This window comes from Carassius carassius, chromosome 32, assembly GCF_963082965.1.
Source record: "Carassius carassius chromosome 32, fCarCar2.1, whole genome shotgun sequence".
NCBI lineage: Eukaryota > Metazoa > Chordata > Actinopteri > Cypriniformes > Cyprinidae > Carassius > Carassius carassius.
The window spans coordinates 26,237,983-26,252,206 of NC_081786.1; the positions used below are offsets into that span (position 1 = coordinate 26,237,983).

The following is a 14,224-nucleotide window of genomic DNA, read 5'->3' on the forward strand; positions in this document are numbered from 1 at the left end:
TCCCTCATTATCCTTCTGTGTATTTATACCCGGTCTGTCTGAGTCTGTGTTACGGAGTCCTTGTTTAATGTTGAGGTTATTTCATGTCCGTCATCTTGCCTTGCCTTGCCTTGTCCCCGTGTCTTGTATATTTGGATATTCTGGTTTTGACCCTGCCTGGACTGTTTACCCCTTTGGATTACCCTTTAAATAAATATCATACCCGCACTTGGTTCTATCTCCGTGCCTCATTGGATCCCTGCCGTGACAGAAGGACTCCGTCACACTAGGAACCAGCGGTATGTAATTTTTCCGTTCCCCAGCCAAGATGGCGGAGCGGCGAACCAAGTACCTTCGGTTGATCGCCCTCCGCCAAGAGGGCAATGAAGTGGGTGCCCTGGCTCAGGTGTTCTGGTCCCTGGCCGAGGGCATGGGCTACAACGATGCGGCCCTCAAGGACTATTTCAATGGCGGGCTGGATGATCCAGTGTCTCATGAGGAGATGGCGCAGTTAGAGACACTGGAATTCTGGGAATTCGTGCGCTACCTGCAGCATCGGCTTCGGTGGGATGCCCCAGCCACTTCGGTCTCTTCCGGCGGGGTGGTCGTCAGCCCAGCACCACTGCCCAGGATGGCAACCAGCCAAGCGCCACAACCCAAGATGGCCACCAGCCCAGCACCACTGCCCAGGATGGCTAACAGCCAAGCGCCACAGCACAAGATGGCCGCTAACCCAGCGCCAATGCCCAAATTGGCCACTTTTCCAGCGCCAAAGCCCAAGATGGCCGCCAGCCCAGCGCCAATGCCCAAATTGGCCACCGGTTCAGCGCCACAGCCCAAATTGGCCACCGGTCCAGCACCACAGCACAAGGTGGCCGCTAACCCAGCGCCAATGCCAAAATTGGCCACCGTTCCAGCACCACAGCCCAAGATGGCCGCCAGCCCAGCGCCAATGCCCAAATTGGCCACCGGTTCAGCTCCACAACCCAAGATGGCCGTCAGCCTAGCGCCACAGCACCAGATGGCCGTCAGCCTAGCGCCACAGCACAAGATGGCCGTCAGTCCAGCGCCACAGCACAAGATGGCCGCTAACCCAGCGCCAATGCCCAGATTGGCCACCGGTCCAGCGCCACAGTACAGGATGGCCGCCAGCCCAGCGCCAATGCCCAAATTGGCCACCGGTTCAGCGCCACAGTACAAGATGGCCACCAGCCCAGCACCACAGTACAAGAGAGCCGCCTGTCCAGAGTCATGGCCCAAGATGGCTGCTTGCCCAGTGCCGTTGCACAGGATGAGAGTCTCAGTTGACCCTCCGGAGTCGAGTCAGGTGCCAGTTGACCCTCCGGAGTCGAGTCAGGTGCCAGTTGACCCTCCGGAGTCGAGTCAGGTGCCAGTTGACCCTCCGGAGTCGAGTCAGGTGCCAGTTGACCCTCCGGAGTCAAGTCAGGTGCCAGTTGACCCTCCGGAGTCGAGTCAGGTGCCAATTGACCCTCCGGAATCGAGTCAGGTGCCAGTGAACTCTCCAGAGTCGAGTCAGGTGCCAGTGAACTCTCCAGAGTCGAGTCAGGTGCCAGTGAACTCTCCAGAGTCAGGGCTAGTCACCGCTGATCCTCCAGAGTCAGGGCTAGTCACCGCTGATCCTCCAGAGTCAGGGCTAGTCACCGCTGATCCTCCAGAGTCAGGGCTAGTCACCGCTGATCCTCCAGAGTCAGGGCTAGTCACCGCTGATCCTCCTGAGTCAGGGCTAGTCACCGCGGATCCTCCAGAGACTAGGCTGGTCACCGTTGACCTTTCAGAGTCAAGTCAAGTCACCGGTGGTCTTCAAGGACTGAGTCAAGTCACCGGTGGTCTTCAAGGACTGAGTCAAGTCACCGGTGGTCTTCAAGGACTGAGTCAAGTCACCGGTGGTCTTCAAGGACTGAGTCAAGTCACCGGTGGTCTTCAAGGACTGAGTCAAGTCACCTCTGATCTTCAAGGACTGAGTCAAGTCACCTCTGATCTTCATGAACAAAGGCAAGTCACCATTGATCTTCATGAGCAAATGCAAGTCACCAATGATCTTCATGAGCAGTGTCAGGCCAGCACCAATCTTCTGGAGTCCAGTAAGGATACCAGGGGATTACCAGAGTTTCGTTGTCCCATTGATCCAGCCGCACGGAGGTCTGCTCCGCCTTGGGGGGCTCTGGTCCTGACCACACGGTTGTGGGGGTCTTCCGCTCCGCCCTGGAGGACTCTGGCTTCGTCCACAAGGACGTGGTGGTCTTCTGCTCTGCCCTGGGGGGCTTCCGTCCTGACCACACGGTTGTGGTGGTCTTCTGCTCCGCCCTGGGAGGCTTCCGCCCTGACCACACGGTTGTGGTGGTCCTCTGCTCCACCCTGGGGGACTCCAGTCTCCACCACATGGACGGTGTGGTCTTCTGCCCCGCCCTGGAGGGGCTTCATGTTGTTTTTTGTTTTTGTGTTCACTCCTGTCCCTGTTCCTCTCTGTGAGCCTGGCCCTCCGTCCCTCCCCCTGAACCTCCTCCGGTCCTCCTCCCTCCTGGTCTCTCTGTTTTGTGTCTACACTTCTGGTATCTGTTCCCCATGATTTTTTTTTTCTGGCCCTCCGTCCCTCCCCCTGAGCCTCCACCTGTCCGCCTCCCTCCTGGTCTCTGTTTTGTGTCTGTCGTGGAGCGTCTGGGAGCCGCTCCGTAGAGGGGGGGTACTGTCACAGTGTCTGGGTTGTGTCCCTGGGTTTCCACTAGATGTCCCCCTTTCTCACGGTGTCTGTCACCTTATCACTTCCTGTTCCCTTATTTGGTCACCTTCCTCCTTGTTAGTAATTGATTGTTCCCCACCTGTCTCCTGTTCCCTCATTATCCTTCTGTGTATTTATACCCGGTCTGTCTGAGTCTGTGTTACGGAGTCCTTGTTTAATGTTGAGGTTATTTCATGTCCGTCATCTTGCCTTGCCTTGCCTTGTCCCCGTGTCTTGTATATTTGGATATTCTGGTTTTGACCCTGCCTGGACTGTTTACCCCTTTGGATTACCCTTTAAATAAATATCATACCCGCACTTGGTTCTATCTCCGTGCCTCATTGGATCCCTGCCGTGACAGAAGCTAGATGAGGACGAGAAGAATATGTGCGAAAGAGATATAAGTATTGAAGAAATAAAGGATGCAATAAATCAGACAAAAAAGAATAAAAGTCCTGGCTCAGATGGCTTAACCCATGAGTTTTACAAGTCGTTTATAGTGACCTTAGCGCCAATACTGTTAAAAGTGTATAAAGGCATGGAGGAGAGAAAGGAAATGCCGGCATCTATGGGCTTAGGTATTATAACCATATTATATAAAAATAAAGGGAATCCATTGAAGTTGGAAAATTATAGGCCTTTGAGTCTGCTAAATTCAGATTATACAATTTTAACAAAAATTATAGCTAATAGAATTAAACAGGTAGTAGGGAGTATTGTGTCGCCCAGCCAAGCGTACAGCATAGTGGGGAGAGATATTGCGGATACCATCTGTACAATAAGGGACATTGATCAAAATATGGGAAAAGACGGGAAAAGGGGATTGGTTTTATCTGTGGATTTGAATAAAGCCTTTGATAGGGTGGAGCACAGTTTTATTGAGCAGACAAATATGTATGGGTCTGGAGATAGGATAAGAAAATTGATAAAATTAATATATGACAATGCTAGAAGCTGTGTCAAAATCAATGGGGTATTAACTGATCCCTTTCCATTAGAAAGGTCGGTCAGACAAGGGTGCCCACTATCTGCATTGTTATATTCAATAACAGCGGAACCGCTAGCATCTCTGATAAAAAATGATGACGAAATAAGAGGGATTCCAATTCCGTATGGGGGAGTAAGTGTAATCCACCAGTACGCAGACGACACAACTTTTACTATCAGGGATATAGAGAGTGTCAAGAGAATAAGAATGCAGATGGAAATATACGGAAAAGCTTCGGGTGCAAAAAAAAATGCTGATAAGTCGGAAATAATGAGTGTAGGAGGAGTAGAGATAGAAGGGTTAGATGTGCAGTTTAAAATAGTGAAAGATCATTTAAAATTATTAGGAGTGAATATAGGAGTAAATATGAAGGAGGCTAGAGATGCCACATGGACTGGAGTTTTAAATAAAATCAAACAAGTATTAAATTTCTGGAGGCAAAGAGAATTAAGATTAAGAGGAAAGGTAGTTGTGGTTAATTCATTAATACTTGTGATGGGAGCAATTAGTATACCAGACTGGGTATCGAACGAAATAAAAGAGATTATGAATACTTTTGTGTGGGGAGGTAAAGGAATCAAAATTTCAACAAAAACATTGATAGCAGATTATGAGGAAGGGGGTTTGAGGTTGGTAGATTTAGAGGTTAAGAGGAAGGCAATAAGAGTTAAAACAATAAAAAAGTATTTATGTGACAAAGCAGAGTATGGGTGGAAGGGATATATGAAAACTTATTTAAATGAAGGGGGAGGATGTGGTGAGGAAGGATTGTTTATGGCTTTTAAAAAACCTATGACTGGAAAAATGCCAGAGTTTTATCAGGAAGTGTTTAGTGCTTGGGCTGAGTTTTTAGTTAATGTTAATTATGATTGTGATAATATAAATCAAGTGCTTAACCAGCCATTATTTCTGAACCCAAAAATAAAGAGGAGAGAGAAAACTCTTTATAATAAATTGTTTATGAGAGCGGGAGTTAGAAAAGTGAAAGATATGGCATACGAGTATGTTGAAGGATTTTTGCCAAATAGGGCTATATATGATTGTGTGGTGGGATGGGATGATGAAATTGAAATGTCTAAAGTGGACTGTGAATGTGAAAATATCAAAACGAGCCTACCAGAAGGATGGGCACAAAGGATTGAGAGAGAGACTGTGAAAGTAGGAGATTGGGGATTTCCTGAAATGTATGTTTTGGATAAAAAAGGAAAAAAGTATTTTTTTGCAAAAATTGAACGTTAAAACAATTTACAAGATGATGGTGAAAAAGGAAATCAAAACACCTGCATCTGAGGAGGTATGGCCAAGAGTATTCCCTGGAATAAATGTAAAGATGATTTGGAAGAACTTAAATGTGAAATACAATGGACTGGTAAATGTAAAGGGCTGGAAGCATTTCATGCTGCAGTAAAAGTGTTAGTGAAAAAAGGAATGGGGATAGAAGTGGCAGGGGAGGAATGGAAAAAGTTGTTTTTGTGCGGGATAAGCATGAATAGAAAGGATAGTAAAGTGAATTTATGGAACATGGTTTTAAGTAATGCAAGACATGCGATATGGGTAAGGAGGAACATGGCATATTATGATAGGAAAAAAGTGGATGTAATGGCAATGTTCAAAATGATCTTTAGGAAAAATGTGTATTTGATGTGGAAATATTTGCCTAATGAGGAATTTGAAAGAGCGTTTGTAGAAGGGAGTAAGTTGATTAGAATAGAAGGGAAAAAAGGGTTGGGTATAAAATTTTGAGAAAAAAAAATGAGTTGGAGTTATGAGTTGGGTAAATTTTGTTGTTTTGTCCTGGCTCTGTGGGTAATCTTTGTTTTGTTTTATGTTTATTTTGAATGATGCATATGTGGACTGATTCTATAGCTTAAGTGCTAGATGCCTTGGTTGAAACATGATTCACGTTTGAAGATGCAAGGATGTGAAACTGAATTATTTATTTTATGTAAATATTAATTTTGTTCTTTTTGATGATAAAAAAAAAAACAAAAAAAAAGCACGCCCGATCTCGTAAGCTAAGCAGGGTCGGGCCTGGTTAGTACTTGGATGGGAGACCGCCTGGGAATACCAGGTGCTGTAAGCTTTTGCTTTTCCTTCAGCTAACACGCTTGTCCAAGGCTCAGCTTTCATTCTAGATCCTTTACACGTTTAAACGGATTTGCTGCTCCTTGTTTTTTTGCGTGTTTTTTCCTTCTCTGTGCCGTCTTTCTGTTTGCGGTGTGACAAAGGACAGCTCAGCCTCGTCATTCTTCCTTTCTCCTGCAGGAGGCGATAGACAGGCCTTTTCTCTCTCTACTACAAACCGCGTGCTCTTTTGGAAATGACGCTCCTCTCTTCAGCTTGAGACGGAGCTTCCCAAATTTGATTGTCATCCGAACCCCTTAGTGGTAAACTACAAAGGAGATGTACCCTCTTAGGCCTAGTCCACACGGACACGGGTATTTTTATAACCGGAGTTTTTCCTCCTGCGTTTAAAAAAAAAATCCCGTCCACATGAAAACGCCAAAACATGCTATCAAGCGCTGTAAAGAGCATGCCACACCAGCAGGCGGCGATATAACCCAAATTGTAAAGTCACCTTGGCCAATCAGAAGCAGTCAGCAGCGCACAATCTGACGTCAAACACAGCGGATAGCGGCGCACACTCTGACACCGCAAGGCAAAAACCCCGGTTATACTGTCCACACGACAACACTGCAACCGGCGTTTCAGAAAATGCTCACCCTGGCCGTAGTTTTCAAAAATGTTCGGTTTCGGTGCCCTGAAACTGTGTTTTCGTGTGGACGAAAGGCCGAACCGCGTAAAAAAAGTCACGGTTATAAAAATACCCGTGTCCTTGTGGACAGGGCCTTAGATTTAATGTTAGTTTTTCAAGAAATTAACAAAAACACATGTTCATTTTTCACTGATGTTGGTGTGTGATCAAATGATTTGCAAGTAAACAAATGAAATATTTCAGCTTTTGGCACTTTTTCAGTACTTGGAAACAGGAGAAGAGTTTTTCATCAAAAAAAAAGAAAAAAAAGAAGAAGCATTAAACTCGTCAGCAAATATTTATTCATTTTAGGAAAACATATATACATGCCATTTCTGTTTTAAAATCACTAAATTCACCCCAAATTACCTGCACTCAAAGTGCATCACCACAATATTTTATTTTATTTTATTTTATTTTAACCAGGTGACATTTCTGATTTTAAAGTTAGAAAATAGGCCCCTATTTACTTCCAGTCAAAGTGCTTCAACGCAATATTGATTGTATTCATTGATATTAATTTTATTAATTCATTTAAACATTTTGTTTTAATTTAATTCAATTTAACCAGGTTTGAAATTTCTGTTTTTAAATCACTAAATTCACCACAAATTACATTCAATTTAAAATGCCTACCCGCAATATTTGTTTACTTTTATTTTTCTTTTCTTTTTGATTTGGTTTTATTTGAACCAGAAGACAATCCTGATGATAAAGTTAAAAATACGCCCTAATTACTTTCACACAAAGTGAGTCACCGCAATATTTTATTTATTTATTTAGAATTTAACTTAATTTAATTTTAACCAGAAGATATTTCTGTTTTTAAATCAATAAGTTCACCCCAAATTACATCCAATTTAAAGTGCCTAACCACAATATTGTTTTATTTTTATTTGGTTTGGTTTGGTTTTATTTGAACCAGATGACATTCCTGATGATTAAGTAAAAAATATGCCCCCAATTACTTCCACACAAAGTGAGTCACCGCAATATTTATTAATGAATTTATTTAGAATTTAATTTAATTTTAGCCAGATGACATTCCTGATGATAACGTAAAACATACGCCCCTAATTACTTCCACACAAAGTGCGTCACCGCGACATTGACTTCTGAATGTATGTATTTATTAAAATGTATATTTTTATTGTTACTTATTTCTTTCCCTTAATTTAGTTCATATTAAAAAAAGAGAGAAGACTTTTAAAAGACTTGAAAACACTTGAGTGGAAAAGGGTCTGTTTCTCTTTGGCCTGCCGGTGTGTCTTCTTTAAATAGCTCGCTCTTGAGTGTTGTACTCGCTTACGGCCATACCACCCTGAACACGCCCGATCTCGTCCGATCTCGGAAGCTAAGCAGGGTCGGGCCTGGTTAGTACTTGGATGGGAGACCGCCTGGGAATACCAGGTGCTGTAAGCTTTTGCTTTTCCTTCAGCTAACACGCTTGTCCAAGGCTCAGCTTTCATTCTAGTTCCTTTACACGTTTAAACGGATTTGCTGCTCCTTGTTTTTTGTGTGTTTTTTCCTTCTCTGTGCCGTCTTTCTGTTTGCGGTGTGACAAAGGACAGCTCAGCCTCGTCATTCTTCCTTTCTCCTGCAGGAGGCGATAGACAGGCCTTTTCTCTCTCTACTACAAACTCTTGAGCGCCGCGTGCTCTTTTGGAAATGACGCTCCTCTCTTCAGCTTGAGACGGAGCTTCCCAAATTTGATTGTCATCCGAACAATCCCTTAGTGGTAAACTACACAGGAGATGTAACCTCTTAGATTTAAAGTTAATTTTTCAAGAAATTAACACACACACACAAAAAAAAAAACACATTATCATGTTCATTTTTCACTGATGTTGGTGTGTGATCAAATGATTTGCAAGTAAACAAATGAAATATTTCAGCTTTTTTGGCACTTTTTCAGTACTTGGAAACAGGACAAGAGTTTTTCATCTAAAAAAAAAAAAAAAAAAAAAAAAAAAAAAAGGATTCATTAAACTCGTCAGCAAATATTTATTCATTTTAGGAAAACATATATACATGCCATTTCTGTTTTAAAATCACTAAATTCACCCCAAATTACCTGCACTCAAAGTGCATCACCACAATATTTTATTTTATTTTATTTTAACCAGGTGACATTTCTGATTTTAAAGTTAAAAAATAGGCCCCTATTTACTTCCAGTCAAAGTGCTTCAACGCAATATTGATTGTATTCATTGATATTAATTTTATTAATTCATTTAAACATTTTGTTTTAATTTAATTCAATTTAACCAGGTTTGAAATTTCTGTTTTTAAATCACTAAATTCACCACAAATTACATTCAATTTAAAATGCCTACCCGCAATATTTGTTTACTTTTATTTTTCTTTTCTTTTTGATTTGGTTTTATTTGAACCAGAAGACAATCCTGATGATAAAGTTAAAAATACGCCCTAATTACTTTCACACAAAGTGAGTCACCGCAATATTTTATTTATTTATTTAGAATTTAACTTAATTTAATTTTAACCAGAAGATATTTCTGTTTTTAAATCAATAAGTTCACCCCAAATTACATCCAATTTAAAGTGCCTAACCACAATATTGTTTTATTTTTATTTTTTTATTTGGTTTGGTTTTATTTGAACCAGATGACATTCCTGATGATAAAGTAAAAAATATGCCCCCAATTACTTCCACATAAAGTGAGTCACCGCAATATTTATTAATTAATTTATTTAGAATTTAATTTAATTTTAACCAGACAGTGGCGGATCTAGAAAAATTTGCATGGGGGGGCAAAGGGGTGGCAAGAGGTCTTGGCAGGGTGGCAGGGGTACATGGAATCCCTATATATGAATTGCTTTAAAAAAAAAACACACACACAAACACTTTTAAACTACAGTAGTTATTGTTTAATCATGCCCTTACACACTACAACGTTTTTTAATTCACAACACACACCACAGTTATGTTTAGACTACTTAATTCTATTGTATTTGTTATTTCGCCAGTTGTAACCTGGTTTCATTGCTGTGATATCTGAGAGGAATTGGATTTAATAGGACTGCTTAGGCTTAGCTAATCAAATGATAGATCTCCTAACTGGCACTGTATTGTGTGTTGTAACGTAACAGCTCAAACTAAAATTGGGTATTTTTATTTAAAGTAATTAATTAATTATTAAAGCGATTTAAGAGAGTAAAGAAAAAGAAAGGCTTGTTGTATTAGTGAAATAATTGTAACTATTTGCAAGTAATATTTTTTTTAATTTACATAAATGAATCAAGGAAATTATAGCATATTTTCAATTCAAAAAGGCAAAATTTAATTAATAAATAAAAAAAGTTGAACTTTTCTATTGTAAAACAGTCAAATATTAAATTATTTACTTACATTTTACCAGGCATTTGTTAACTTATTTAATAATTTTGACATTGATGAGCTAGACTGCTGAACTTTTAGTCTTCCTAACAACAAACAGAGCGTTGCGTAATGTAGTGCATCAGAGCAGCATCAATAATAATATCAAGTGAATCTCTTATCTGCATCTTAAGTTTATTGCCAATAATAATGACAGGTTTGCGAACGTGAACTCGGTGAGCTCGCGCAAAACACATCTTCAGCACAGCGACTCATTTAAACGCCTCTGATTGGCCGATGTGATCAACAGACATGTCTGTGATTGGCTACAATGCTCAACGTTGCAAAAGCACGTCAAAAGTACCTTTAATGCAAAGGGAAAATATAAATAAAAATGTAATATGCACTGTTCATGATTAGTTAATCGCGGCCGCTGTAATCTTATTCACATTTGTTTTTCTGATGAATTGTTTTGCTCTGTGAGAAAGACAATTTAACAAAATATTCGGGGCTTTACTAAAAACTTTCGGGGCTTAAGCCCCATTAGCCCAGCCCTAGCGCTGCCCCTCAATATTTTATATTTTTATTAAGCTGTTCTTGTCTTTACTAAAATCAAAATCAGGCTAATCAAAGAGAAGAGTGCTCTTACAAATCACGAGGGAGCGATTTGACCGCTGATTTTGCCTAACGTAATAGACTCGCTGTTTTTGCTGACGCTGAATCGTCTTTAGCATACAATACATACAATACATACAAATGTAACTTTAAGTTAAACGTGTGTTTAAACTACACCTGGGGAAACTCACTTCACCTTCAGAGGATCTGTCCGGGGCAGTTCAGTCTCTGGTTGCAGGGCCACCGCACCGAAGCAGACTCGCTGTGTGTATGAGCCAGACTGAGCGAACGCCGCTCTGCACGTTTGAATCAGGGACGTAACTAAGTATTTGAGGGGCAGGGGGGAAGGGCGAATAATACATTTAAAATTAAAAATTAAATTGTTCACTTTTGGTAAATGTATTGGACATAGTGGTGGGTTGTTTTTGTAAGTACAGTTTTTGGATCATTAAAGTTAGGGGGGCAGCTGGGGGGGCAAGGCTCTAGAGTGGGGGCCCCCCTGTAGATCCGCCCATGTAACCAGATGACATTCCTGATGATAAAGTAAAAAATACGCCCCCAATTACTTCCACACAAAGTGCGTCACCGCGACATTGACTTCTGAATGTATGTATTTATTAAAATGTATATTTTTATTGTTACTTATTTCTTTCCCTTAATTTAGTTCATATTAAAAAAAGAGAGAAGACTTTTAAAAGACTTGAAAACACTTGAGTGGAAAAGGGTCTGTTTCTCTTTGGCCTGCCGGTGTGTCTTCTTTAAATAGCTCGCTCTTGAGTGTTGTACTCGCTTACGGCCATACCACCCTGAACACGCCCGATCTCGTCCGATCTCGGAAGCTAAGCAGGGTCGGGCCTGGTTAGTACTTGGATGGGAGACCGCCTGGGAATACCAGGTGCTGTAAGTTTTTGCTTTTCCTTCAGCTAACACGCTTGTCCAAGGCTCAGCTTTCATTCTAGTTCCTTTACACGTTTAAACGGATTTGCTGCTCCTTGTTTTTTGTGTGTTTTGTCCTTCTCTGTGCCATCTTTCTGTTTGCGGTGTGACAAAGGACAGCTCAGCCTCTTCATTCTTCCTTTCTCCTGCAGGAGGCGATAGACAGGCCTTTTCTCTCTCTACTACAAACCGCGTGCTCTTTTGGAAATGACGCTCCTCTCTTCAGCTTGAGACGGAGCTTCCCAAATTTGATTGTCATCCGAACCCCTTAGTGGTAAACTACACAGGAGATGTAACCTCTTAGATTTAAAGTTAGTTTTTCAAGAAATTAACACACACACAAAAAAAACACATTATCATGTTCATGTTTCACTGATGTTGGTGTGTGATCAAATGATTTGCAAGTAAACAAATGAAATATTTCAGCTTTTTGGCACTTTTTCAGTACTTGGAAACAGGAGAAGAGTTTTTCATCAAAAAAAAAGAAAAAAAAAGAAGAAGCATTAAACTCGTTAGCAAATATTTATTCATTTTAGGAAAACATAGACATGCCCTTTCTGTTTTAAAATCACTAAATTCACCCCAAATTACCTGCACTCAAAGTGCATGACCACAATATTTTATTTTACTTTATTTTAATTGGTTTAGTTTTATTTTAACCAGCTGACATTTCTGATTTTAAAGTTCAAAAATAGGCCCGTTTACTTCCATTCAAAGTGCCTGAACCCAATATTGATTGTATTTATTGATATTCATTTTATTAATTTAAACATTTTGTGTTAATTTAACCAGGTTTGAAATTTCTGTTTTAAATCACTAAAACAGATTAGAAGGAGGGTGGGCTGAACCTGATTGACTTAGATGTAAAAAGAAAAGCAATAAGCGTTAAAACAATAAAGTAGTATTTATGTGATAAAGTGGATTATGGATGGAACGGTTTTATGAGAGATTATTTGCATAAAAGTGGTGGATGTGGAGAAGGAATTTTTATGTCTTTAAAAAAGATAATGAAGACTTGCCTTTATTTTATCAATAAGTATTTAGTACATTGGCTGAGTTTGTAGTGGATGCAGAGGCGGCCTTACCTATGTTTCACCCGTTTCAATTGAAACGGGCCCCGCTCTCCAAGGGGGCCCCCAACAGAACAGGAAAATCCCATTCATTTTCTCCCTAGGATATTGATTTTCAGACATAATGTCTAAAGTGGTCTCCAACACGTCGCTCGCGAGAGTAGCCCGTGACCTGATTGGAGGTAGCTCGAGGGCCGTTCAATATCGCGTCTTTTGCACGCTCAAGTTCATTATTTCAAATAATTGAAGCGACGCGCTCATTTTTTTCCAGGCGCAACAAGTCAACATGAAGGATGGGGGTGCACCCAAACTACGGGTGTTTTTTCTAAATAAATCTTCTAGCAGAGCTACAGCAAAGCGTTTTTCGGTGGTGGAAATCCATTAGCTATTAAAACTTCTCTGTCGTTGTGGAGAGCGCATGGTGCATAGCAACGACAGACGCCATGGGAACCGAATTTTACTATTAATAATAAAAGATAAGCTAATAATGTGCATTGTAAATGTCAGTATTTTCTCTTTTTTTGAATCATTCTTTCTATAAAAATGATTTAAAGGCTGAAATATGCGAGGTTTATCTTTTTATAAAAACTTTTTTGTCAAAACTTTATTTGAACGTGTACATGTTAGATAACATGTTGCAAGACACTCCTTTCAAATTTGGCCATCATTTTTAATGTTACTATTTTAATGTTCATGTAAACAAAAAGTGCATATTGATGGTAAGTTTATTTGTTATTTGGTTTTCTACATAAAACTTGGTGAATTGATTTTATTGTGTAGTATTAGTACTTTTTGAACAGGATTATGTGATAACCATGCTCATTTTGGTCACTATAATCATGAAATTACATTTTCATACCATTTTATCTCTAGTTATGATGCACTATAAAATCAACAATAATTATGTGTTTTTACAGTATAATATTTTGATATATATAGCCTATGTCAATTAAGGGGGACATATATAGGCCTACAATAACTCTTTTAGGTCTAAAACAGTTAGCATAGTTGTTAATATGAGAGTTATGAGACATTATTTAAGAGATTTAATTATTGCATGAGTAGCTCTCGGCCACTTTCATTTTTAAAAAGTAGCTCTCAAATGAAAAAAGGTTGGAGACCCCTAAACCATCCAAGTTATATTCACCACGAGCTACGAGGTTGTGAAACAAAAGTTTCTGCTCCTATAAAAGCCACAAAGTATAAAAATCAACCTTGTTATTTGCGATCTTCTGGAGAAATACTACACTACCCATAATTCTAAGTAAAACACTGACGTCTCTGATTGGTCGAACTCGAGTCGCGCCGCAGTTACCATGGCTACGTTTACCGCCCCCGCGAACGGTGATCTGAAGTAAACAAATACCGGTATTTTATGTGTTTATATAGCCTACCTATTTTTTACAGTCTATGGGAAATAATTTGAATAGGAAATGAAACGTACATATGCCAGTGGTGCTGAAAAAAGAAAGATATCAGACAACAAAAAAAAGCTTTATTCAGTCTACCAAAAGTGACCTCTTTCTTTGGTCCAGCATCTGTAACGTTATCCCTACCGGTGACAGCAGCGGCCGAATCCCCGTCACAGGATGCTAGCCAAAATAAAAATGATCCGTCTTCAGCTCATAGTGCTAGCAATAATGATGACCAAACATTGTTAGAACAAGAACATGACGATGAAGTTTCTACTGCCGAGACAGGTGAGGGAGATGCCAGGGAGAAAGCCCCGTTTACAGAGACAGACCCGGGGTGCTGGCCAGAGCATATTGGCGATGATCAACGAATTGATATTGTTAGGAGCGGT

The 14,224-nt window shown here is 40.5% G+C and overlaps 1 long non-coding RNA gene and 2 other non-coding genes across 4 annotated transcripts; all 3 read left to right on the forward strand.

Annotated features, from left to right (window-relative positions):
* The first annotated feature begins 5,167 nt into the window (after positions 1-5,167).
* Positions 5,168-11,684, forward strand: LOC132113301 (uncharacterized). 2 transcript variants are annotated; one of them, XR_009425140.1, is made up of 2 exons: positions 5,168-5,814; positions 11,362-11,684. It is a non-coding gene; the product is annotated as an uncharacterized LOC132113301 (long non-coding RNA). The 2 variants fall into 2 exon arrangements; XR_009425139.1 differs by lacking the exon at positions 11,362-11,684 and adding an exon at positions 7,922-8,257.
* LOC132113405 (5S ribosomal RNA) lies at positions 7,763-7,881 on the forward strand. The gene has a single exon (XR_009425155.1). It is a non-coding gene; the product is annotated as a 5S ribosomal RNA (ribosomal RNA).
* LOC132113415 (5S ribosomal RNA) lies at positions 11,203-11,321 on the forward strand. Its single transcript, XR_009425163.1, has one exon. It is a non-coding gene; the product is annotated as a 5S ribosomal RNA (ribosomal RNA).
* Positions 11,685-14,224: the final 2,540 nt, after the last annotated feature.